General features: G+C 59.8%; 9 non-coding genes across 9 annotated transcripts; all 9 read left to right on the forward strand.

Moving 5' to 3' along the window:
- The first annotated feature begins 2,067 nt into the window (after window positions 1-2,067).
- Window positions 2,068-2,186, forward strand: LOC142868180 (5S ribosomal RNA). Its single transcript, XR_012917265.1, has one exon. It is a non-coding gene; the product is annotated as a 5S ribosomal RNA (ribosomal RNA).
- Window positions 2,187-4,676: 2,490 nt separating this feature from the next.
- LOC142868181 (5S ribosomal RNA) lies at window positions 4,677-4,795 on the forward strand. The gene has a single exon (XR_012917266.1). It is a non-coding gene; the product is annotated as a 5S ribosomal RNA (ribosomal RNA).
- A 2,499-nt stretch (window positions 4,796-7,294) lies between these two features.
- LOC142868244 (5S ribosomal RNA) lies at window positions 7,295-7,412 on the forward strand. The gene has a single exon (XR_012917329.1). It is a non-coding gene; the product is annotated as a 5S ribosomal RNA (ribosomal RNA).
- Window positions 7,413-9,910: 2,498 nt separating this feature from the next.
- On the forward strand, window positions 9,911-10,029 carry LOC142868182 (5S ribosomal RNA). Its single transcript, XR_012917267.1, has one exon. It is a non-coding gene; the product is annotated as a 5S ribosomal RNA (ribosomal RNA).
- Window positions 10,030-12,529: 2,500 nt separating this feature from the next.
- LOC142868183 (5S ribosomal RNA) lies at window positions 12,530-12,648 on the forward strand. The gene has a single exon (XR_012917268.1). It is a non-coding gene; the product is annotated as a 5S ribosomal RNA (ribosomal RNA).
- Window positions 12,649-15,147: 2,499 nt separating this feature from the next.
- Window positions 15,148-15,266, forward strand: LOC142868184 (5S ribosomal RNA). The gene has a single exon (XR_012917269.1). It is a non-coding gene; the product is annotated as a 5S ribosomal RNA (ribosomal RNA).
- A 2,497-nt stretch (window positions 15,267-17,763) lies between these two features.
- Window positions 17,764-17,882, forward strand: LOC142868185 (5S ribosomal RNA). Its single transcript, XR_012917270.1, has one exon. It is a non-coding gene; the product is annotated as a 5S ribosomal RNA (ribosomal RNA).
- Window positions 17,883-20,384: 2,502 nt separating this feature from the next.
- LOC142868186 (5S ribosomal RNA) lies at window positions 20,385-20,503 on the forward strand. The gene has a single exon (XR_012917271.1). It is a non-coding gene; the product is annotated as a 5S ribosomal RNA (ribosomal RNA).
- A 2,500-nt stretch (window positions 20,504-23,003) lies between these two features.
- LOC142868187 (5S ribosomal RNA) lies at window positions 23,004-23,122 on the forward strand. The gene has a single exon (XR_012917272.1). It is a non-coding gene; the product is annotated as a 5S ribosomal RNA (ribosomal RNA).
- Window positions 23,123-24,602: the final 1,480 nt, after the last annotated feature.

The raw sequence follows: 24,602 nt of genomic DNA on the forward strand, positions 1-24,602 counted from the left end.
TTTCGGAGTCATTTTTTTTTTTTTTAAAATGCCTCTTGGCCGGGCGTGCTGGCTCACACCTGTAATCCTAGCACTCTGGGAGGCCGAGGTGGGCGGATTGCTCGAGGTCAGGAGTTCGAAACCAGCCTGAGCAAGAGCGAGACCCCATCTCTACTATAAATAGAAAGAAATTAATTGGCCAACTAATAGATATAGAAAAAAATTAGCCGGGCATGGTGGCGCATGCCTGTAGTCCCAGCTACTTGGGAGGCTGAGGCAGCAGGATTGCTTGAGCCCAGGAGATTGAGGTTGCTGTGAGCTAGGCTGACGCCATGGCACTCACTCTAGCCAGGGCAACAAAGGGAGACTCTGTCTCCAAAAAAAAAAAAAAAAAAAAAACATGCCTCTTACCTCGATTATTGCATTTTCTTTTCTCTCTCTTTTCAAGCAGATTATGGGAGTACAAGTGTTAGGGTTCCATGTATTGCCCGTGCCCCCCTCCCCCCTGTTGTCTTCTTCATTTATCTCTCATGCTTTAGCAGCGTATGGTGGGGGTCCCAATGTTAAGGTCAGGTACATTGCCCTCTCCCCGCCTCCCCCCTCTGGTCAGAGCTTCAAGTGCGCCCATCCCCCAGTCGGTGCGCACCCACCCCATTCCTAATGGGTGTGGATGCCCATCCCCTCCCCCCACCCGCCCGACCCCCACCCGATGAAGGTGATTCCTCTACGTCCACTCAGGTGTCCATGGGTTCCTACCAATTTGCCGGTGAGCACGCGCACGTGGTGCTCCTGTGTCCATTCTTGGGATACTTGGCTTACTGGAACGGGTTCCAGCTCCGGCCAGGAGAACACGGGAGGTGCCCTCTCACCGCCGTTTCTCACAGCCGAATAGCACTCCGTGGTGTACACGCGCCACATTTTATTAATCCACTCGTGGATCGATGGGCACTCGGGTCGCTTCCACATCTTTGCAATTGTGAATTGTGCCGCCACAGACACCCGAGCGCAGGTGTCTTCTGCGTAGGCTGCGGGCCTGGCTCTTCTGAATGCCGCTAGCTCGCGACCCACGGGTGAATCTGGTCAGGGAACTTGCCCTAAGGAGCAGACTCTGATCCGGGCGGGCTACCGGTGTCTCTGTTTGCTCGTTTCTTTCTTCCGTTTCGGGAAAGGCTTCCTTGCTGGGTGTGGAAATCTCCTATGCCTTTCCTCGCCTCTTCTGTCAGCTTTAAAATTCTCTTTCAGTTGCCACCCTCACAAACGTCTTAGGAACGTCTTTACGGTGCCTTCCTTAGTGAAATGACCCTCAATGAAGCTGGAACCAAATCTCTAATCGCCCAGTTTTAGCAAGTCCACACCCCAGGGTGGTTGGGGTCCAATCCGGCCCCGGCCAGGCCCAGGCCCCTTGGACTGGGCCACAGGAGGACACAGAGTAGGGTCCCGGCCCCCACGGTAGCGGTGCCGGCAGTTCTGCAACGGCTTGGGGGGTTTCCAGAGGTAGGAGATGGAGGGGACTGATTTCTCCAGCGCCCCCCAAAACACCCCACCCATGGCACACATCCCGAGAGACGCCCCTACACTCGCTCCCCTCCCCTACGCGCTGTGCCCCAGCCCTGGTCCGGGGCGGATAGGCGGCAGCCCACACGCAGGGCGGGGGCGCAGCTGAAAGGGGTTGTGCTGGAGGGCGGCCCCTGGGGCCAAAGGCGACCGCCCGCGCATGCGCAGTCAGCAGCGGTGCACTGGGGTTGGGGGCGGGTAGGTGAGGGAGGCGAGGCCAGGAGAGGGGGGCGGCTGGAGGTCTCCACCTTGGCGGGTCCAGCCGTGGAGGCTGGAGGCGCATCTGGTGTGTGTGTGTGTGAGTGTGTGTGTGTGTGTGTGTGTTGTGTGTGTGTGAAGACAGCCCCCCACCCCGCCGAGCCCACCACGCCCCGCACCCCAGTCCCGTGGAGACCTCGGGACCCGGCCAGCGAACTCAACAAGCCCGGCCCGGCCCCGAGTGGGTCAGCGCCGGCGCGGGGCCTGGGGCGGGAGGAGGCGCGGGGAAGCGCAGAGACGCTCGGCTTCTTGAGCGGGGCTGGGGCGCCCTCCGCTGTCTACGGCCACACCACCCTGAACGCGCCCGATCTCGTCTGATCTCGGAAGCTAAGCAGGGTCGGGCCTGGTTAGTACTTGGATGGGAGACCGCCTGGGAATACCGGGTGCCGTAGGCTTTTTTTTTTTTTGCCTCTTGTTCTTGTCCCCATTCGGAGAGCGCGGCGGCAGTCGGGGGGGGGTGTCACCCCCACCCTCAGCGCCCGCCGCGGTGCCTGGCGCCCCAGCCCGCTCCGTGGGGCCTCCTCTTGCCCCAAGCCGCAGCACCGCCGCCACGCGGCAGCAGGCGTGGCACCTGGACTGTCGGGTCTCAGACCAAGGGTCTGGTCTGTGGGAACCGACACGCTGGAGGAAACCTTGAGAGTCTGAGAGGGGAGGGAGTTGCAGAAGAAGGCCGGGATGTCATTTTGAGGGAGTTGTGACCAGAACTCGTCCCGTTGATTTTGGCGTTCTATGGGCTACACGTAGGAATCTTTGGTGGTGGCACCGGATGTTGGGGGATGCACAGTCACACCCAGACGTGCTCGACAGGCCTCCTTTTACTTTTCTTTTCGGAGTCATTTTTTTTTTTTTTAAAATGCCTCTTGGCCGGGCGTGCTGGCTCACACCTGTAATCCTAGCACTCTGGGAGGCCGAGGTGGGCGGATTGCTCGAGGTCAGGAGTTCGAAACCAGCCTGAGCAAGAGCGAGACCCCATCTCTACTATAAATAGAAAGAAATTAATTGGCCAACTAATAGATATAGAAAAAAATTAGCCGGGCATGGTGGCGCATGCCTGTAGTCCCAGCTACTTGGGAGGCTGAGGCAGCAGGATTGCTTGAGCCCAGGAGATTGAGGTTGCTGTGAGCTAGGCTGACGCCATGGCACTCACTCTAGCCAGGGCAACAAAGGGAGACTCTGTCTCCAAAAAAAAAAAAAAAAAAAAACATGCCTCTTACCTCGATTATTGCATTTTCTTTTCTCTCTCTTTTCAAGCAGATTATGGGAGTACAAGTGTTAGGGTTCCATGTATTGCCCGTGCCCCCCTCCCCCCTGTTGTCTTCTTCATTTATCTCTCATGCTTTAGCAGCGTATGGTGGGGGTCCCAATGTTAAGGTCAGGTACATTGCCCTCTCCCCGCCTCCCCCCTCTGGTCAGAGCTTCAAGTGCGCCCATCCCCCAGTCGGTGCGCACCCACCCCATTCCTAATGGGTGTGGATGCCCATCCCCTCCCCCCACCCGCCCGACCCCCACCCGATGAAGGTGATTCCTCTACGTCCACTCAGGTGTCCATGGGTTCCTACCAATTTGCCGGTGAGCACGCGCACGTGGTGCTCCTGTGTCCATTCTTGGGATACTTGGCTTACTGGAACGGGTTCCAGCTCCGGCCAGGAGAACACGGGAGGTGCCCTCTCACCGCCGTTTCTCACAGCCGAATAGCACTCCGTGGTGTCCACGCGCCACATTTTATTAATCCACTCGTGGATCGATGGGCACTCGGGTCGCTTCCACATCTTTGCAATTGTGAATTGTGCCGCCACAGACACCGGAGCGCAGGTGTCTTCTGCGTAGGCTGCGGGCCTGGCTCTTCTGAATGCCGCTAGCTCGCGACCCACGGGTGAATCTGGTCAGGGAACTTGCCCTAAGGAGCAGACTCTGATCCGGGCGGGCTACCGGTGTCTCTGTTTGCTCGTTTCTTTCTTCCGTTTCGGGAAAGGCTTCCTTGCTGGGTGTGGAAATCTCCTATGCCTTTCCTCGCCTCTTCTGTCAAATTCTCTTTCAGTTGCCACCCTCACAAACGTCTTAGGAACGTCTTTACGGTGCCTTCCTTAGTGAAATGACCCTCAATGAAGCTGGAACCAAATCTCTAATCGCCCAGTTTTAGCAAGTCCACACCCCAGGGTGGTTGGGGTCCAATCCGGCCCCGGCCAGGCCCAGGCCCCTTGGACTGGGCCACAGGAGGACACAGAGTAGGGTCCCGGCCCCCACGGTAGCGGTGCCGGCAGTTCTGCAACGGCTTGGGGGGTTTCCAGAGGTAGGAGATGGAGGGGACTGATTTCTCCAGCGCCCCCCAAAACACCCCACCCATGGCACACATCCCGAGAGACGCCCCTACACTCGCTCCCCTCCCCTATGCGCTGTGCCCCAGCCCTGGTCCGGGGCGGATAGGCGGCAGCCACACGCAGGGCGGGGGCGCAGCTGAAAGGGGTTGTGCTGGAGGGCGGCCCCTGGGGCCAAAGGCGACCGCCCGCGCATGCGCAGTCAGCAGCGGCGCACTGGGGTTGGGGGCGGGTAGGTGAGGGAGGCGAGGCCAGGAGAGGGGGGGCGGCTGGAGGTCTCCACCTTGGCGGGTCCAGCCGTGGAGGCTGGAGGCGCATCTGGTGTGTGTGTGTGTGAGTGTGTGTGTGTGTGTGTGTGTTGTGTGTGTGTGAAGACAGCCCCCCACCCCGCCGAGCCCACCACGCCCCGCACCCCAGTCCCGTGGAGACCTCGGGACCCGGCCAGCGAACTCAACAAGCCCGGCCCGGCCCCGAGTGGGTCAGCGCCGGCGCGGGGCCTGGGGCGGGGAGGAGGCGCGGGGAAGCGCAGAGACGCTCGGCTTCTTGAGCGGGGCTGGGGCGCCCTCCGCTGTCTACGGCCACACCACCCTGAACGCGCCCGATCTCGTCTGATCTCGGAAGCTAAGCAGGGTCGGGCCTGGTTAGTACTTGGATGGGAGACCGCCTGGGAATACCGGGTGCCGTAGGCTTCTTTTTTTTTGCCTCTTGTTCTGTCCCCATTCGGAGAGCGCGGCGGCAGTCGGGGGGGGGGTGTCACCCCCACCCTCAGCGCCCGCCCGCGGTGCCTGGCGCCCCAGCCCGCTCCGTGGGGCCTCCTCTTGCCCCAAGCCGCAGCACCGCCGCCACGCGGCAGCAGGCGTGGCACCTGGACTGTCGGGTCTCAGACCAAGGGTCTGGTCTGTGGGAACCGACACGCTGGAGGAAACCTTGAGAGTCTGAGAGGGGAGGGAGTTGCAGAAGAAGGCCGGGATGTCATTTTGAGGGAGTTGTGACCAGAACTCGTCCCGTTGATTTTGGCGTTCTATGGGCTACACGTAGGAATCTTTGGTGGTGGCACCGGATGTTGGGGGATGCACAGTCACACCCAGACGTGCTCGACAGGCCTCCTTTTACTTTTCTTTTCGGAGTCATTTTTTTTTTTTTTAAAATGCCTCTTGGCCGGGCGTGCTGGCTCACACCTGTAATCCTAGCACTCTGGGAGGCCGAGGTGGGCGGATTGCTCGAGGTCAGGAGTTCGAAACCAGCCTGAGCAAGAGCGAGACCCCATCTCTACTATAAATAGAAAGAAATTAATTGGCCAACTAATAGATATAGAAAAAAATTAGCCGGGCATGGTGGCGCATGCCTGTAGTCCCAGCTACTTGGGAGGCTGAGGCAGCAGGATTGCTTGAGCCCAGGAGATTGAGGTTGCTGTGAGCTAGGCTGACGCCATGGCACTCACTCTAGCCAGGGCAACAAAGGGAGACTCTGTCTCCAAAAAAAAAAAAAAAAAAAAAACATGCCTCTTACCTCGATTATTGCATTTTCTTTTCTCTCTCTTTTCAAGCAGATTATGGGAGTACAAGTGTTAGGGTTCCATGTATTGCCCGTGCCCCCCTCCCCCCTGTTGTCTTCTTCATTTATCTCTCATGCTTTAGCAGCGTATGGTGGGGGTCCCAATGTTAAGGTCAGGTACATTGCCCTCTCCCCGCCTCCCCCCTCTGGTCAGATGCTTCAAGTGCGCCCATCCCCCAGTCGGTGCGCACCCACCCCATTCCTAATGGGTGTGGATGCCCATCCCCTCCCCCCACCCGCCCGACCCCCACCCGATGAAGGTGATTCCTCTACGTCCACTCAGGTGTCCATGGGTTCCTACCAATTTGCCGGTGAGCACGCGCACGTGGTGCTCCTGTGTCCATTCTTGGGATACTTGGCTTACTGGAACGGGTTCCAGCTCCGGCCAGGAGAACACGGGAGGTGCCCTCTCACCGCCGTTTCTCACAGCCGAATAGCACTCCGTGGTGTACACGCGCCACATTATATTAATCCACTCGTGGATCGATGGGCACTCGGGTCGCTTCCCACATCTTTGCAATTGTGAATTGTGCCGCCACAGACACCCGAGCGCAGGTGTCTTCTGCGTAGGCTGCGGGCCTGGCTCTTCTGAATGCCGCTAGCTCGCGACCCACGGGTGAATCTGGTCAGGGAACTTGCCCTACAGGAGCAGACTCTGATCCGGGCGGGCTACCGGTGTCTCTGTTTGCTCGTTTCTTTCTTCCGTTTCGGGAAAGGCTTCCTTGCTGGGTGTGGAAATCTCCTATGCCTTTCCTCGCCTCTTCTGTCAGCTTTAAAATTCTCTTTCAGTTGCCACCCTCACAAACGTCTTAGGAACGTCTTTACGGTGCCTTCCTTAGTGAAATGACCCTCAATGAAGCTGGAACCAAATCTCTAATCGCCCAGTTTTAGCAAGTCCACACCCCAGGGTGGTTGGGGTCCAATCCGGCCCCGGCCAGGCCCAGGCCCCTTGGACTGGGCCACAGGAGGACACAGAGTAGGGTCCCGGCCCCCACGGTAGCGGTGCCGGCAGTTCTGCAACGGCTTGGGGGGTTTCCAGAGGTAGGAGATGGAGGGGACTGATTTCTCCAGCGCCCCCCAAACACCCCACCCATGGCACACATCCCGAGAGACGCCCCTACACTCGCTCCCCTCCCCTACGCGCTGTGCCCCAGCCCTGGTCCGGGGCGGATAGGCGGCAGCCCACACGCAGGGCGGGGGCGCAGCTGAAAGGGGTGTGCTGGAGGGCGGCCCCTGGGGCCAAAGGCGACCGCCCGCGCATGCGCAGTCAGCAGCGGTGCACTGGGGTTGGGGGCGGGTAGGTGAGGGAGGCGAGGCCAGGAGAGGGGGGCGGCTGGAGGTCTCCACCTTGGCGGGGTCCAGCCGTGGAGGCTGGAGGCGCATCTGGTGTGTGTGTGTGTGTGTGTGTGTGTGTGTGTGTGTGTTGTGTGTGTGTGAAGACAGCCCCCCACCCCGCCGAGCCCACCACGCCCCGCACCCCAGTCCCGTGGAGACCTCGGGACCCGCCAGCGAACTCAACAAGCCCGGCCCGGCCCCGAGTGGGGTCAGCGCCGGCGCGGGGCCTGGGGCGGGAGGAGGCGCGGGGAAGCGCAGAGACGCTCGGCTTCTTGAGCGGGGCTGGGGCGCCCTCCGCTGTCTACGGCCACACCACCCGAACGCGCCCGATCTCGTCTGATCTCGGAAGCTAAGCAGGGTCGGGCCTGGTTAGTACTTGGATGGGAGACCGCCTGGGAATACCGGGTGCCGTAGGCTTTTTTTTTTTTTGCCTCTTGTTCTGTCCCCATTCGGAGAGCGCGGCGGCAGTCGGGGGGGGGGTGTCACCCCCACCCTCAGCGCCCGCCGCGGTGCCTGGCGCCCCAGCCCGCTCCGTGGGGCCTCCTCTTGCCCCAAGCCGCAGCACCGCCGCCACGCGGCAGCAGGCGTGGCACCTGGACTGTCGGGTCTCAGACCAAGGGTCTGGTCTGTGGGAACCGACACGCTGGAGGAAACCTTGAGAGTCTGAGAGGGAGGGAGTTGCAGAAGAAGGCCGGGATGTCATTTTGAGGGAGTTGTGACCAGAACTCGTCCCGTTGATTTTGGCGTTCTATGGGCTACACGTAGGAATCTTTGGTGGTGGCACCGGATGTTGGGGGATGCACAGTCACACCCAGACGTGCTCGACAGGCCTCCTTTTACTTTTCTTTTCGGAGTCATTTTTTTTTTTTTTAAAATGCCTCTTGGCCGGGCGTGCTGGCTCACACCTGTAATCCTAGCACTCTGGGAGGCCGAGGTGGGCGGATTGCTCGAGGTCAGGAGTTCGAAACCAGCCTGAGCAAGAGCGAGACCCCATCTCTACTATAAATAGAAAGAAATTAATTGGCCAACTAATAGATATAGAAAAAAATTAGCCGGGCATGGTGGCGCATGCCTGTAGTCCCAGCTACTTGGGAGGCTGAGGCAGCAGGATTGCTTGAGCCCAGGAGATTGAGGTTGCTGTGATCTAGGCTGACGCCATGGCACTCACTCTAGCCAGGGCAACAAAGGGAGACTCTGTCTCCAAAAAAAAAAAAAAAAAAAAAAACATGCCTCTTACCTCGATTATTGCATTTTCTTTTCTCTCTCTTTTCAAGCAGATTATGGGAGTACAAGTGTTAGGGTTCCATGTATTGCCCGTGCCCCCCTCCCCCCTGTTGTCTTCTTCATTTATCTCTCATGCTTTAGCAGCGTATGGTGGGGGTCCCAATGTTAAGGTCAGGTACATTGCCCTCTCCCCGCCTCCCCCCCTCTGGTCAGAGCTTCAAGTGCGCCCATCCCCCAGTCGGTGCGCACCCACCCCATTCCTAATGGGTGTGGATGCCCATCCCCTCCCCCCACCCGCCCGACCCCCACCCGATGAAGGTGATTCCTCTACGTCCACTCAGGTGTCCATGGGTTCCTACCAATTTGCCGGTGAGCACGCGCACGTGGTGCTCCTGTGTCCATTCTTGGGATACTTGGCTTACTGGAACGGGTTCCAGCTCCGGCCAGGAGAACACGGGAGGTGCCCTCTCACCGCCGTTTCTCACAGCCGAATAGCACTCCGTGGTGTCCACGCGCCACATTTTATTAATCCACTCGTGGATCGATGGGCACTCGGGTCGCTTCCACATCTTTGCAATTGTGAATTGTGCCGCCACAGACACCCGAGCGCAGGTGTCTTCTGCGTAGGCTGCGGGCCTGGCTCTTCTGAATGCCGCTAGCTCGCGACCCACGGGTGAATCTGGTCAGGGAACTTGCCCTAAGGAGCAGACTCTGATCCGGGCGGGCTACCGGTGTCTCTGTTTGCTCGTTTCTTTCTTCCGTTTCGGGAAAGGCTTCCTTGCTGGGTGTGGAAATCTCCTATGCCTTTCCTCGCCTCTTCTGTCAGCTTTAAAATTCTCTTTCAGTTGCCACCCTCACAAACGTCTTAGGAACGTCTTTACGGTGCCTTCCTTAGTGAAATGACCCTCAATGAAGCTGGAACCAAATCTCTAATCGCCCAGTTTTAGCAAGTCCACACCCCAGGGTGGTTGGGGTCCAATCCGGCCCCGGCCAGGCCCAGGCCCCTTGGACTGGGCCACAGGAGGACACAGAGTAGGGTCCCGGCCCCCACGGTAGCGGTGCCGGCAGTTCTGCAACGGCTTGGGGGGTTTCCAGAGGTAGGAGATGGAGGGGACTGATTTCTCCAGCGCCCCCCAAAACACCCCACCCATGGCACACATCCCGAGAGACGCCCCTACACTCGCTCCCCTCCCCTACGCGCTGTGCCCCAGCCCTGGTCCGGGGCGGATAGGCGGCAGCCCACACGCAGGGCGGGGGCGCAGCTGAAAGGGGTTGTGCTGGAGGGCGGCCCCTGGGGCCAAAGGCGACCGCCCGCGCATGCGCAGTCAGCAGCGGTGCACTGGGGTTGGGGGCGGGTAGGTGAGGGAGGCGAGGCCAGGAGAGGGGGGCGGCTGGAGGTCTCCACCTTGGCGGGTCCAGCCGTGGAGGCTGGAGGCGCATCTGGTGTGTGTGTGTGTGAGTGTGTGTGTGTGTGTGTGTGTTGTGTGTGTGTGAAGACAGCCCCCCACCCCGCCGAGCCCACCACGCCCCGCACCCCAGTCCCGTGGAGACCTCGGGACCCGGCCAGCGAACTCAACAAGCCCGGCCCGGCCCCGAGTGGGTCAGCGCCGGCGCGGGGCCTGGGGCGGGAGGAGGCGCGGGGAAGCGCAGAGACGCTCGGCTTCTTGAGCGGGGCTGGGGCGCCCTCCGCTGTCTACGGCCACACCACCCTGAACGCGCCCGATCTCGTCTGATCTCGGAAGCTAAGCAGGGTCGGGCCTGGTTAGTACTTGGATGGGAGACCGCCTGGGAATACCGGGTGCCGTAGGCTTTTTTTTTTTTTGCCTCTTGTTCTGTCCCCATTCGGAGAGCGCGGCGGCAGTCGGGGGGGGGGTGTCACCCCCACCCTCAGCGCCCGCCGCGGTGCCTGGCGCCCCAGCCCGCTCCGTGGGGCCTCCTCTTGCCCCAAGCCGCAGCACCGCCGCCACGCGGCAGCAGGCGTGGCACCTGGACTGTCGGGTCTCAGACCAAGGGTCTGGTCTGTGGGAACCGACACGCTGGAGGAAACCTTGAGAGTCTGAGAGGGGAGGGAGTTGCAGAAGAAGGCCGGGATGTCATTTTGAGGGAGTTGTGACCAGAACTCGTCCCGTTGATTTTGGCGTTCTATGGGCTACACGTAGGAATCTTTGGTGGTGGCACCGGATGTTGGGGGATGCACAGTCACACCCAGACGTGCTCGACAGGCCTCCTTTTACTTTTCTTTTCGGAGTCATTTTTTTTTTTTTTAAAATGCCTCTTGGCCGGGCGTGCTGGCTCACACCTGTAATCCTAGCACTCTGGGAGGCCGAGGTGGGCGGATTGCTCGAGGTCAGGAGTTCGAAACCAGCCTGAGCAAGAGCGAGACCCCATCTCTACTATAAATAGAAAGAAATTAATTGGCCAACTAATAGATATAGAAAAAAATTAGCCGGGCATGGTGGCGCATGCCTGTAGTCCCAGCTACTTGGGAGGCTGAGGCAGCAGGATTGCTTGAGCCCAGGAGATTGAGGTTGCTGTGATCTAGGCTGACGCCATGGCACTCACTCTAGCCAGGGCAACAAAGGGAGACTCTGTCTCCAAAAAAAAAAAAAAAAAAAAAAACATGCCTCTTACCTCGATTATTGCATTTTCTTTTCTCTCTCTTTTCAAGCAGATTATGGGAGTACAAGTGTTAGGGTTCCATGTATTGCCCGTGCCCCCCTCCCCCCTGTTGTCTTCTTCATTTATCTCTCATGCTTTAGCAGCGTATGGTGGGGGTCCCAATGTTAAGGTCAGGTACATTGCCCTCTCCCCGCCTCCCCCCTCTGGTCAGAGCTTCAAGTGCGCCCATCCCCCAGTCGGTGCGCACCCACCCCATTCCTAATGGGTGTGGATGCCCATCCCCTCCCCCCACCCGCCCGACCCCCACCCGATGAAGGTGATTCCTCTACGTCCACTCAGGTGTCCATGGGTTCCTACCAATTTGCCGGTGAGCACGCGCACGTGGTGCTCCTGTGTCCATTCTTGGGATACTTGGCTTACTGGAACGGGTTCCAGCTCCGGCCAGGAGAACACGGGAGGTGCCCTCTCACCGCCGTTTCTCACAGCCGAATAGCACTCCGTGGTGTCCACGCGCCACATTTTATTAATCCACTCGTGGATCGATGGGCACTCGGGTCGCTTCCACATCTTTGCAATTGTGAATTGTGCCGCCACAGACACCGGAGCGCAGGTGTCTTCTGCGTAGGCTGCGGGCCTGGCTCTTCTGAATGCCGCTAGCTCGCGACCCACGGGTGAATCTGGTCAGGGAACTTGCCCTAAGGAGCAGACTCTGATCCGGGCGGGCTACCGGTGTCTCTGTTTGCTCGTTTCTTTCTTCCGTTTCGGGAAAGGCTTCCTTGCTGGGTGTGGAAATCTCCTATGCCTTTCCTCGCCTCTTCTGTCAGCTTTAAAATTCTCTTTCAGTTGCCACCCTCACAAACGTCTTAGGAACGTCTTTACGGTGCCTTCCTTAGTGAAATGACCCTCAATGAAGCTGGAACCAAATCTCTAATCGCCCAGTTTTAGCAAGTCCACACCCCAGGGTGGTTGGGGTCCAATCCGGCCCCGGCCAGGCCCAGGCCCCTTGGACTGGGCCACAGGAGGACACAGAGTAGGGTCCCGGCCCCCACGGTAGCGGTGCCGGCAGTTCTGCAACGGCTTGGGGGGTTTCCAGAGGTAGGAGATGGAGGGGACTGATTTCTCCAGCGCCCCCCAAAACACCCCACCCATGGCACACATCCCGAGAGACGCCCCTACACTCGCTCCCCTCCCCTATGCGCTGTGCCCCAGCCCTGGTCCGGGGCGGATAGGCGGCAGCCCACACGCAGGGCGGGGGCGCAGCTGAAAGGGGTTGTGCTGGAGGGCGGCCCCTGGGGCCAAAGGCGACCGCCCGCGCATGCGCAGTCAGCAGCGGCGCACTGGGGTTGGGGGCGGGTAGGTGAGGGAGGCGAGGCCAGGAGAGGGGGGCGGCTGGAGGTCTCCACCTTGGCGGGTCCAGCCGTGGAGGCTGGAGGCGCATCTGGTGTGTGTGTGTGTGAGTGTGTGTGTGTGTGTGTGTGTGTTGTGTGTGTGTGAAGACAGCCCCCCACCCCGCCGAGCCCACCACGCCCCGCACCCCAGTCCCGTGGAGACCTCGGGACCCGGCCAGCGAACTCAACAAGCCCGGCCCGGCCCCGAGTGGGTCAGCGCCGGCGCGGGGCCTGGGGCGGGAGGAGGCGCGGGGAAGCGCAGAGACGCTCGGCTTCTTGAGCGGGGCTGGGGCGCCCTCCGCTGTCTACGGCCACACCACCCTGAACGCGCCCGATCTCGTCTGATCTCGGAAGCTAAGCAGGGTCGGGCCTGGTTAGTACTTGGATGGGAGACCGCCTGGGAATACCGGGTGCCGTAGGCTTTTTTTTTTTTTGCCTCTTGTTCTGTCCCCATTCGGAGAGCGCGGCGGCAGTCGGGGGGGGGTGTCACCCCCACCCTCAGCGCCCGCCGCGGTGCCTGGCGCCCCAGCCCGCTCCGTGGGGCCTCCTCTTGCCCCAAGCCGCAGCACCGCCGCCACGCGGCAGCAGGCGTGGCACCTGGACTGTCGGGTCTCAGACCAAGGGTCTGGTCTGTGGGAACCGACACGCTGGAGGAAACCTTGAGAGTCTGAGAGGGGAGGGAGTTGCAGAAGAAGGCCGGGATGTCATTTTGAGGGAGTTGTGACCAGAACTCGTCCCGTTGATTTTGGCGTTCTATGGGCTACACGTAGGAATCTTTGGTGGTGGCACCGGATGTTGGGGGATGCACAGTCACACCCAGACGTGCTCGACAGGCCTCCTTTTACTTTTCTTTTCGGAGTCATTTTTTTTTTTTTTAAAATGCCTCTTGGCCGGGCGTGCTGGCTCACACCTGTAATCCTAGCACTCTGGGAGGCCGAGGTGGGCGGATTGCTCGAGGTCAGGAGTTCGAAACCAGCCTGAGCAAGAGCGAGACCCCATCTCTACTATAAATAGAAAGAAATTAATTGGCCAACTAATAGATATAGAAAAAAATTAGCCGGGCATGGTGGCGCATGCCTGTAGTCCCAGCTACTTGGGAGGCTGAGGCAGCAGGATTGCTTGAGCCCAGGAGATTGAGGTTGCTGTGAGCTAGGCTGACGCCATGGCACTCACTCTAGCCAGGGCAACAAAGGGAGACTCTGTCTCCAAAAAAAAAAAAAAAAAAAAAAACATGCCTCTTACCTCGATTATTGCATTTTCTTTTCTCTCTCTTTTCAAGCAGATTATGGGAGTACAAGTGTTAGGGTTCCATGTATTGCCCGTGCCCCCCTCCCCCCTGTTGTCTTCTTCATTTATCTCTCATGCTTTAGCAGCGTATGGTGGGGGTCCCAATGTTAAGGTCAGGTACATTGCCCTCTCCCCGCCTCCCCCCTCTGGTCAGAGCTTCAAGTGCGCCCATCCCCCAGTCGGTGCGCACCCACCCCATTCCTAATGGGTGTGGATGCCCATCCCCTCCCCCCACCCGCCCGACCCCCACCCGATGAAGGTGATTCCTCTACGTCCACTCAGGTGTCCATGGGTTCCTACCAATTTGCCGGTGAGCACGCGCACGTGGTGCTCCTGTGTCCATTCTTGGGATACTTGGCTTACTGGAACGGGTTCCAGCTCCGGCCAGGAGAACACGGGAGGTGCCCTCTCACCGCCGTTTCTCACAGCCGAATAGCACTCCGTGGTGTCCACGCGCCACATTTTATTAATCCACTCGTGGATCGATGGGCACTCGGGTCGCTTCCACATCTTTGCAATTGTGAATTGTGCCGCCACAGACACCGGAGCGCAGGTGTCTTCTGCGTAGGCTGCGGGCCTGGCTCTTCTGAATGCCGCTAGCTCGCGACCCACGGGTGAATCTGGTCAGGGAACTTGCCCTAAGGAGCAGACTCTGATCCGGGCGGGCTACCGGTGTCTCTGTTTGCTCGTTTCTTTCTTCCGTTTCGGGAAAGGCTTCCTTGCTGGGTGTGGAAATCTCCTATGCCTTTCCTCGCCTCTTCTGTCAGCTTTAAAATTCTCTTTCAGTTGCCACCCTCACAAACGTCTTAGGAACGTCTTTACGGTGCCTTCCTTAGTGAAATGACCCTCAATGAAGCTGGAACCAAATCTCTAATCGCCCAGTTTTAGCAAGTCCACACCCCAGGGTGGTTGGGGTCCAATCCGGCCCCGGCCAGGCCCAGGCCCCTTGGACTGGGCCACAGGAGGACACAGAGTAGGGTCCCGGCCCCCACGGTAGCGGTGCCGGCAGTTCTGCAACGGCTTGGGGGGTTTCCAGAGGTAGGAGATGGAGGGGACTGATTTCTCCAGCGCCCCCCAAAACACCCCACCCATGGCACACATCCCGAGAGACGCCCCTACACTCGCTCCCCTCCCCTACGCGCTGTGCCCCAGCCCTGGTCCGGGGCGGATAGGCGGCAGCCCACACGCAGGGCGGGGGCGCAGCTGAAAGGGGTTGTGCTGGAGGGCGGCCCCTGGGGCCAAAGGCGACCGCCCGCGCATGCGCAGTCAGCAGCGGTGCACTGGGGTTGGGGGCGGGTAGGTGAGGGAGGCGAGGCCAGGAGAGGGGGGCGGCTGGAGGTCTCCACCTTGGCGGGTCCAGCCGTGGAGGCTGGAGGCGCATCTGGTGTGTGTGTGTGTGAGTGTGTGTGTGTGTGTGTGTGTGTTGTGTGTGTGTGAAGACAGCCCCCCACCCCGCCGAGCCCACCACGCCCCGCACCCCAGTCCCGTGGAGACCTCGGGACCCGGCCAGCGAACTCAACAAGCCCGGCCCGGCCCCGAGTGGGTCAGCGCCGGCGCGGGGCCTGGGGCGGGAGGAGGCGCGGGGAAGCGCAGAGACGCTCGGCTTCTTGAGCGGGGCTGGGGCGCCCTCCGCTGTCTACGGCCACACCACCCTGAACGCGCCCGATCTCGTCTGATCTCGGAAGCTAAGCAGGGTCGGGCCTGGTTAGTACTTGGATGGGAGACCGCCTGGGAATACCGGGTGCCGTAGGCTTTTTTTTTTTTTGCCTCTTGTTCTGTCCCCATTCGGAGAGCGCGGCGGCAGTCGGGGGGGGGGTGTCACCCCCACCCTCAGCGCCCGCCGCGGTGCCTGGCGCCCCAGCCCGCTCCGTGGGGCCTCCTCTTGCCCCAAGCCGCAGCACCGCCGCCACGCGGCAGCAGGCGTGGCACCTGGACTGTCGGGTCTCAGACCAAGGGTCTGGTCTGTGGGAACCGACACGCTGGAGGAAACCTTGAGAGTCTGAGAGGGGAGGGAGTTGCAGAAGAAGGCCGGGATGTCATTTTGAGGGAGTTGTGACCAGAACTCGTCCCGTTGATTTTGGCGTTCTATGGGCTACACGTAGGAATCTTTGGTGGTGGCACCGGATGTTGGGGGATGCACAGTCACACCCAGACGTGCTCGACAGGCCTCCTTTTACTTTTCTTTTCGGAGTCATTTTTTTTTTTTTTAAAATGCCTCTTGGCCGGGCGTGCTGGCTCACACCTGTAATCCTAGCACTCTGGGAGGCCGAGGTGGGCGGATTGCTCGAGGTCAGGAGTTCGAAACCAGCCTGAGCAAGAGCGAGACCCCATCTCTACTATAAATAGAAAGAAATTAATTGGCCAACTAATAGATATAGAAAAAAATTAGCCGGGCATGGTGGCGCATGCCTGTAGTCCCAGCTACTTGGGAGGCTGAGGCAGCAGGATTGCTTGAGCCCAGGAGATTGAGGTTGCTGTGATCTAGGCTGACGCCATGGCACTCACTCTAGCCAGGGCAACAAAGGGAGACTCTGTCTCCAAAAAAAAAAAAAAAAAAAAAACATGCCTCTTACCTCGATTATTGCATTTTCTTTTCTCTCTCTTTTCAAGCAGATTATGGGAGTACAAGTGTTAGGGTTCCATGTATTGCCCGTGCCCCCCTCCCCCCTGTTGTCTTCTTCATTTATCTCTCATGCTTTAGCAGCGTATGGTGGGGGTCCCAATGTTAAGGTCAGGTACATTGCCCTCTCCCCGCCTCCCCCCTCTGGTCAGAGCTTCAAGTGCGCCCATCCCCCAGTCGGTGCGCACCCACCCCATTCCTAATGGGTGTGGATGCCCATCCCCTCCCCCCACCCGCCCGACCCCCACCCGATGAAGGTGATTCCTCTACGTCCACTCAGGTGTCCATGGGTTCCTACCAATTTGCCGGTGAGCACGCGCACGTGGTGCTCCTGTGTCCATTCTTGGGATACTTGGCTTACTGGAACGGGTTCCAGCTCCGGCCAGGAGAACACGGGAGGTGCCCTCTCACCGCCGTTTCTCACAGCCGAATAGCACTCCGTGGTGTCCACGCGCCACATTTTATTAATCCACTCGTGGATCGATGGGCACTCGGGTCGCTTCCACATCTTTGCAATTGTGAATTGTGCCGCCACAGACACCCGAGCGCAGGTGTCTTCTGCGTAGGCTGCGGGCCTGGCTCTTCTGAATGCCGCTAGCTCGCGACCCACGGGTGAATCTGGTCAGGGAACTTGCCCTAAGGAGCAGACTCTGATCCGGGCGGGCTACCGGTGTCTCTGTTTGCTCGTTTCTTTCTTCCGTTTCGGGAAAGGCTTCCTTGCTGGGTGTGGAAATCTCCTATGCCTTTCCTCGCCTCTTCTGTCAGCTTTAAAATTCTCTTTCAGTTGCCACCCTCACAAACGTCTTAGGAACGTCTTTACGGTGCCTTCCTTAGTGAAATGACCCTCAATGAAGCTGGAACCAAATCTCTAATCGCCCAGTTTTAGCAAGTCCACACCCCAGGGTGGTTGGGGTCCAATCCGGCCCCGGCCAGGCCCAGGCCCCTTGGACTGGGCCACAGGAGGACACAGAGTAGGGTCCCGGCCCCCACGGTAGCGGTGCCGGCAGTTCTGCAACGGCTTGGGGGGTTTCCAGAGGTAGGAGATGGAGGGGACTGATTTCTCCAGCGCCCCCCAAAACACCCCACCCATGGCACACATCCCGAGAGACGCCCCTACACTCGCTCCCCTCCCCTATGCGCTGTGCCCCAGCCCTGGTCCGGGGCGGATAGGCGGCAGCCCACACGCAGGGCGGGGGCGCAGCTGAAAGGGGTTGTGCTGGAGGGCGGCCCCTGGGGCCAAAGGCGACCGCCCGCGCATGCGCAGTCAGCAGCGGCGCACTGGGGTTGGGGGCGGGTAGGTGAGGGAGGCGAGGCCAGGAGAGGGGGGCGGCTGGAGGTCTCCACCTTGGCGGGTCCAGCCGTGGAGGCTGGAGGCGCATCTGGTGTGTGTGTGTGTGAGTGTGTGTGTGTGTGTGTGTGTTGTGTGTGTGTGAAGACAGCCCCCCACCCCGCCGAGCCCACCACGCCCCGCACCCCAGTCCCGTGGAGACCTCGGGACCCGGCCAGCGAACTCAACAAGCCCGGCCCGGCCCCGAGTGGGTCAGCGCCGGCGCGGGGCCTGGGGCGGGAGGAGGCGCGGGGAAGCGCAGAGACGCTCGGCTTCTTGAGCGGGGCTGGGGCGCCCTCCGCTGTCTACGGCCACACCACCCTGAACGCGCCCGATCTCGTCTGATCTCGGAAGCTAAGCAGGGTCGGGCCTGGTTAGTACTTGGATGGGAGACCGCCTGGGAATACCGGGTGCCGTAGGCTTTTTTTTTTTTTGCCTCTTGTTCTGTCCCCATTCGGAGAGCGCGGCGGCAGTCGGGGGGGGGGGGGTGTCACCCCCACCCTCAGCGCCCGCCGCGGTGCCTGGCGCCCCAGCCCGCTCCGTGGGGCCTCCTCTTGCCCCAAGCCGCAGCACCGCCGCCACGCGGCAGCAGGCGTGGCACCTGGACTGTCGGGTCTCAGACCAAGGGTCTGGTCTGTGGGAACCGACACGCTGGAGGAAACCTTGAGAGTCTGAGAGGGGAGGGAGTTGCAGAAGAAGGCCGGGATGTCATTTTGAGGGAGTTGTGACCAGAACTCGTCCCGTTGATTTTGGCGTTCTATGGGCTACACGTAGGAATCTTTGGTGGTGGCACCGGATGTTGGGGGATGCACAGTCACACCCAGACGTGCTCGACAGGCCTCCTTTTACTTTTCTTTTCGGAGTCATTTTTTTTTTTTTTAAAATGCCTCTTGGCCGGGCGTGCTGGCTCACACCTGTAATCCTAGCACTCTGGGAGGCCGAGGTGGGCGGATTGCTCGAGGTCAGGAGTTCGAAACCAGCCTGAGCAAGAGCGAGACCCCATCTCTACTATAAATAGAAAGAAATTAATTGGCCAACTAATAGATATAGAAAAAAATTAGCCGGGCATGGTGGCGCATGCCTGTAGTCCCAGCTACTTGGGAGGCTGAGGCAGCAGGATTGCTTGAGCCCAGGAGATTGAGGTTGCTGTGAGCTAGGCTGACGCCATGGCACTCACTCTAGCCAGGGCAACAAAGGGAGACTCTGTCTCCAAAAAAAAAAAAAAAAAAAAAACATGCCTCTTACCTCGATTATTGCATTTTCTTTTCTCTCTCTTTTCAAGCAGATTATGGGAGTACAAGTGTTAGGGTTCCATGTATTGCCCGTGCCCCCCTCCCCCCTGTTGTCTTCTTCATTTATCTCTCATGCTTTAGCAGCGTATGGTGGGGGTCCCAATGTTAAGGTCAGGTACATTGCCCTCTCCCCGCCTCCCCCCTCTGGTCAGAGCTTCAAGTGCGCCCATCCCCCAGTCGGTGCGCACCCACCCCATTCCTAATGGGTGTGGATGCCCATCCCCTCCCCCCACCCGCCCGACCCCCACCCGATGAAGGTGATTCCTCTACGTCCACTCAGGTGTCCATGGGTTCCTACCAATTTGCCGGTGAGCACGCGCACGTGGTGCTCCTGTGTCCATTCTTGGGATACTTGGCTTACTGGAACGGGTTCCAGCTCCGGCCAGGAGAACACGGGAGGTGCCCTCTCACCGCCGTTTCTCACAGCCGAATAGCACTCCGTGGTGTCCACGCGCCACATTTTATTAATCCACTCGTGGATCGATGGGCACTCGGGTCGCTTCCACATCTTTGCAATTGTGAATTGTGCCGCCACAGACACCCGAGCGCAGGTGTCTTCTGCGTAGGCTGCGGGCCTGGCTCTTCTGAATGCCGCTAGCTCGCGACCCACGGGTGAATCTGGTCAGGGAACTTGCCCTAAGGAGCAGACTCTGATCCGGGCGGGCTACCGGTGTCTCTGTTTGCTCGTTTCTTTCTTCCGTTTCGGGAAAGGCTTCCTTGCTGGGTGTGGAAATCTCCTATGCCTTTCCTCGCCTCTTCTGTCAGCTTTAAAATTCTCTTTCAGTTGCCACCCTCACAAACGTCTTAGGAACGTCTTTACGGTGCCTTCCTTAGTGAAATGACCCTCAATGAAGCTGGAACCAAATCTCTAATCGCCCAGTTTTAGCAAGTCCACACCCCAGGGTGGTTGGGGTCCAATCCGGCCCCGGCCAGGCCCAGGCCCCTTGGACTGGGCCACAGGAGGACACAGAGTAGGGTCCCGGCCCCCACGGTAGCGGTGCCGGCAGTTCTGCAACGGCTTGGGGGGTTTCCAGAGGTAGGAGATGGAGGGGACTGATTTCTCCAGCGCCCCCCAAAACACCCCACCCATGGCACACATCCCGAGAGACGCCCCTACACTCGCTCCCCTCCCCTATGCGCTGTGCCCCAGCCCTGGTCCGGGGCGGATAGGCGGCAGCCCACACGCAGGGCGGGGGCGCAGCTGAAAGGGGTTGTGCTGGAGGGCGGCCCCTGGGGCCAAAGGCGACCGCCCGCGCATGCGCAGTCAGCAGCGGCGCACTGGGGTTGGGGGCGGGTAGGTGAGGGAGGCGAGGCCAGGAGAGGGGGGCGGCTGGAGGTCTCCACCTTGGCGGGTCCAGCCGTGGAGGCTGGAGGCGCATCTGGTGTGTGTGTGTGTGAGTGTGTGTGTGTGTGTGTGTGTGTTGTGTGTGTGTGAAGACAGCCCCCCACCCCGCCGAGCCCACCACGCCCCGCACCCCAGTCCCGTGGAGACCTCGGGACCCGGCCAGCGAACTCAACAAGCCCGGCCCGGCCCCGAGTGGGTCAGCGCCGGCGCGGGGCCTGGGGCGGGAGGAGGCGCGGGGAAGCGCAGAGACGCTCGGCTTCTTGAGCGGGGCTGGGGCGCCCTCCGCTGTCTACGGCCACACCACCCTGAACGCGCCCGATCTCGTCTGATCTCGGAAGCTAAGCAGGGTCGGGCCTGGTTAGTACTTGGATGGGAGACCGCCTGGGAATACCGGGTGCCGTAGGCTTCTTTTTTTTTGCCTCTTGTTCTGTCCCCATTCGGAGAGCGCGGCGGCAGTCGGGGGGGGGGGTGTCACCCCCACCCTCAGCGCCCGCCCGCGGTGCCTGGCGCCCCAGCCCGCTCCGTGGGGCCTCCTCTTGCCCCAAGCCGCAGCACCGCCGCCACGCGGCAGCAGGCGTGGCACCTGGACTGTCGGGTCTCAGACCAAGGGTCTGGTCTGTGGGAACCGACACGCTGGAGGAAACCTTGAGAGTCTGAGAGGGGAGGGAGTTGCAGAAGAAGGCCGGGATGTCATTTTGAGGGAGTTGTGACCAGAACTCGTCCCGTTGATTTTGGCGTTCTATGGGCTACACGTAGGAATCTTTGGTGGTGGCACCGGATGTTGGGGGATGCACAGTCACACCCAGACGTGCTCGACAGGCCTCCTTTTACTTTTCTTTTCGGAGTCATTTTTTTTTTTTTTAAAATGCCTCTTGGCCGGGCGTGCTGGCTCACACCTGTAATCCTAGCACTCTGGGAGGCCGAGGTGGGCGGATTGCTCGAGGTCAGGAGTTCGAAACCAGCCTGAGCAAGAGCGAGACCCCATCTCTACTATAAATAGAAAGAAATTAATTGGCCAACTAATAGATATAGAAAAAAATTAGCCGGGCATGGTGGCGCATGCCTGTAGTCCCAGCTACTTGGGAGGCTGAGGCAGCAGGATTGCTTGAGCCCAGGAGATTGAGGTTGCTGTGAGCTAGGCTGACGCCATGGCACTCACTCTAGCCAGGGCAACAAAGGGAGACTCTGTCTCCAAAAAAAAAAAAAAAAAAAAAAAACATGCCTCTTACCTCGATTATTGCATTTTCTTTTCTCTCTCTTTTCAAGCAGATTATGGGAGTACAAGTGTTAGGGTTCCATGTATTGCCCGTGCCCCCCTCCCCCCTGTTGTCTTCTTCATTTATCTCTCATGCTTTAGCAGCGTATGGTGGGGGTCCCAATGTTAAGGTCAGGTACATTGCCCTCTCCCCGCCTCCCCCCTCTGGTCAGAGCTTCAAGTGCGCCCATCCCCCAGTCGGTGCGCACCCACCCCATTCCTAATGGGTGTGGATGCCCATCCCCTCCCCCCACCCGCCCGACCCCCACCCGATGAAGGTGATTCCTCTACGTCCACTCAGGTGTCCATGGGTTCCTACCAATTTGCCGGTGAGCACGCGCACGTGGTGCTCCTGTGTCCATTCTTGGGATACTTGGCTTACTGGAACGGGTTCCAGCTCCGGCCAGGAGAACACGGGAGGTGCCCTCTCACCGCCGTTTCTCACAGCCGAATAGCACTCCGTGGTGTACACGCGCCACATTTTATTAATCCACTCGTGGATCGATGGGCACTCGGGTCGCTTCCACATCTTTGCAATTGTGAATTGTGCCGCCACAGACACCCGAGCGCAGGTGTCTTCTGCGTAGGCTGCGGGCCTGGCTCTTCTGAATGCCGCTAGCTCGCGACCCACGGGTGAATCTGGTCAGGGAACTTGCCCTAAGGAGCAGACTCTGATCCGGGCGGGCTACCGGTGTCTCTGTTTGCTCGTTTCTTTCTTCCGTTTCGGGAAAGGCTTCCTTGCTGGGTGTGGAAATCTCCTATGCCTTTCCTCGCCTCTTCTGTCAGCTTTAAAATTCTCTTTCAGTTGCCACCCTCACAAACGTCTTAGGAACGTCTTTACGGTGCCTTCCTTAGTGAAATGACCCTCAATGAAGCTGGAACCAAATCTCTAATCGCCCAGTTTTAGCAAGTCCACACCCCAGGGTGGTTGGGGTCCAATCCGGCCCCGGCCAGGCCCAGGCCCCTTGGACTGGGCCACAGGAGGACACAGAGTAGGGTCCCGGCCCCCACGGTAGCGGTGCCGGCAGTTCTGCAACGGCTTGGGGGGTTTCCAGAGGTAGGAGATGGAGGGGACTGATTTCTCCAGCGCCCCCCAAAACACCCCACCCATGGCACACATCCCGAGAGACGCCCCTACACTCGCTCCCCTCCCCTACGCGCTGTGCCCCAGCCCTGGTCCGGGGCGGATAGGCGGCAGCCCACACGCAGGGCGGGGGCGCAGCTGAAAGGGGTTGTGCTGGAGGGCGGCCCCTGGGGCCAAAGGCGACCGCCCGCGCATGCGCAGTCAGCAGCGGTGCACTGGGGTTGGGGGCGGGTAGGTGAGGGAGGCGAGGCCAGGAGAGGGGGGCGGCTGGAGGTCTCCACCTTGGCGGGTCCAGCCGTGGAGGCTGGAGGCGCATCTGGTGTGTGTGTGTGTGAGTGTGTGTGTGTGTGTGTGTGTTGTGTGTGTGTGAAGACAGCCCCCCACCCCGCCGAGCCCACCACGCCCCGCACCCCAGTCCCGTGGAGACCTCGGGACCCGGCCAGCGAACTCAACAAGCCCGGCCCGGCCCCGAGTGGGTCAGCGCCGGCGCGGGGCCTGGGGCGGGAGGAGGCGCGGGGAAGCGCAGAGACGCTCGGCTTCTTGAGCGGGGCTGGGGCGCCCTCCGCTGTCTACGGCCACACCACCCTGAACGCGCCCGATCTCGTCTGATCTCGGAAGCTAAGCAGGGTCGGGCCTGGTTAGTACTTGGATGGGAGACCGCCTGGGAATACCGGGTGCCGTAGGCTTTTTTTTTTTTTGCCTCTTGTTCTGTCCCCATTCGGAGAGCGCGGCGGCAGTCGGGGGGGGGGTGTCACCCCCACCCTCAGCGCCCGCCGCGGTGCCTGGCGCCCCAGCCCGCTCCGTGGGGCCTCCTCTTGCCCCAAGCCGCAGCACCGCCGCCACGCGGCAGCAGGCGTGGCACCTGGACTGTCGGGTCTCAGACCAAGGGTCTGGTCTGTGGGAACCGACACGCTGGAGGAAACCTTGAGAGTCTGAGAGGGGAGGGAGTTGCAGAAGAAGGCCGGGATGTCATTTTGAGGGAGTTGTGACCAGAACTCGTCCCGTTGATTTTGGCGTTCTATGGGCTACACGTAGGAATCTTTGGTGGTGGCACCGGATGTTGGGGGATGCACAGTCACACCCAGACGTGCTCGACAGGCCTCCTTTTACTTTTCTTTTCGGAGTCATTTTTTTTTTTTTTAAAATGCCTCTTGGCCGGGCGTGCTGGCTCACACCTGTAATCCTAGCACTCTGGGAGGCCGAGGTGGGCGGATTGCTCGAGGTCAGGAGTTCGAAACCAGCCTGAGCAAGAGCGAGACCCCATCTCTACTATAAATAGAAAGAAATTAATTGGCCAACTAATAGATATAGAAAAAAATTAGCCGGGCATGGTGGCGCATGCCTGTAGTCCCAGCTACTTGGGAGGCTGAGGCAGCAGGATTGCTTGAGCCCAGGAGATTGAGGTTGCTGTGATCTAGGCTGACGCCATGGCACTCACTCTAGCCAGGGCAACAAAGGGAGACTCTGTCTCCAAAAAAAAAAAAAAAAAAAAAACATGCCTCTTACCTCGATTATTGCATTTTCTTTTCTCTCTCTTTTCAAGCAGATTATGGGAGTACAAGTGTTAGGGTTCCATGTATTGCCCGTGCCCCCCTCCCCCCTGTTGTCTTCTTCATTTATCTCTCATGCTTTAGCAGCGTATGGTGGGGGTCCCAATGTTAAGGTCAGGTACATTGCCCTCTCCCCGCCTCCCCCCTCTGGTCAGAGCTTCAAGTGCGCCCATCCCCCAGTCGGTGCGCACCCACCCCATTCCTAATGGGTGTGGATGCCCATCCCCTCCCCCCACCCGCCCGACCCCCACCCGATGAAGGTGATTCCTCTACGTCCACTCAGGTGTCCATGGGTTCCTACCAATTTGCCGGTGAGCACGCGCACGTGGTGCTCCTGTGTCCATTCTTGGGATACTTGGCTTACTGGAACGGGTTCCAGCTCCGGCCAGGAGAACACGGGAGGTGCCCTCTCACCGCCGTTTCTCACAGCCGAATAGCACTCCGTGGTGTCCACGCGCCACATTTTATTAATCCACTCGTGGATCGATGGGCACTCGGGTCGCTTCCACATCTTTGCAATTGTGAATTGTGCCGCCACAGACACCGGAGCGCAGGTGTCTTCTGCGTAGGCTGCGGGCCTGGCTCTTCTGAATGCCGCTAGCTCGCGACCCACGGG

This window comes from Microcebus murinus, unplaced genomic scaffold (assembly GCF_040939455.1).
Source record: "Microcebus murinus isolate Inina unplaced genomic scaffold, M.murinus_Inina_mat1.0 scaf028_hap2_Mmur4.0, whole genome shotgun sequence".
NCBI lineage: Eukaryota > Metazoa > Chordata > Mammalia > Primates > Cheirogaleidae > Microcebus > Microcebus murinus.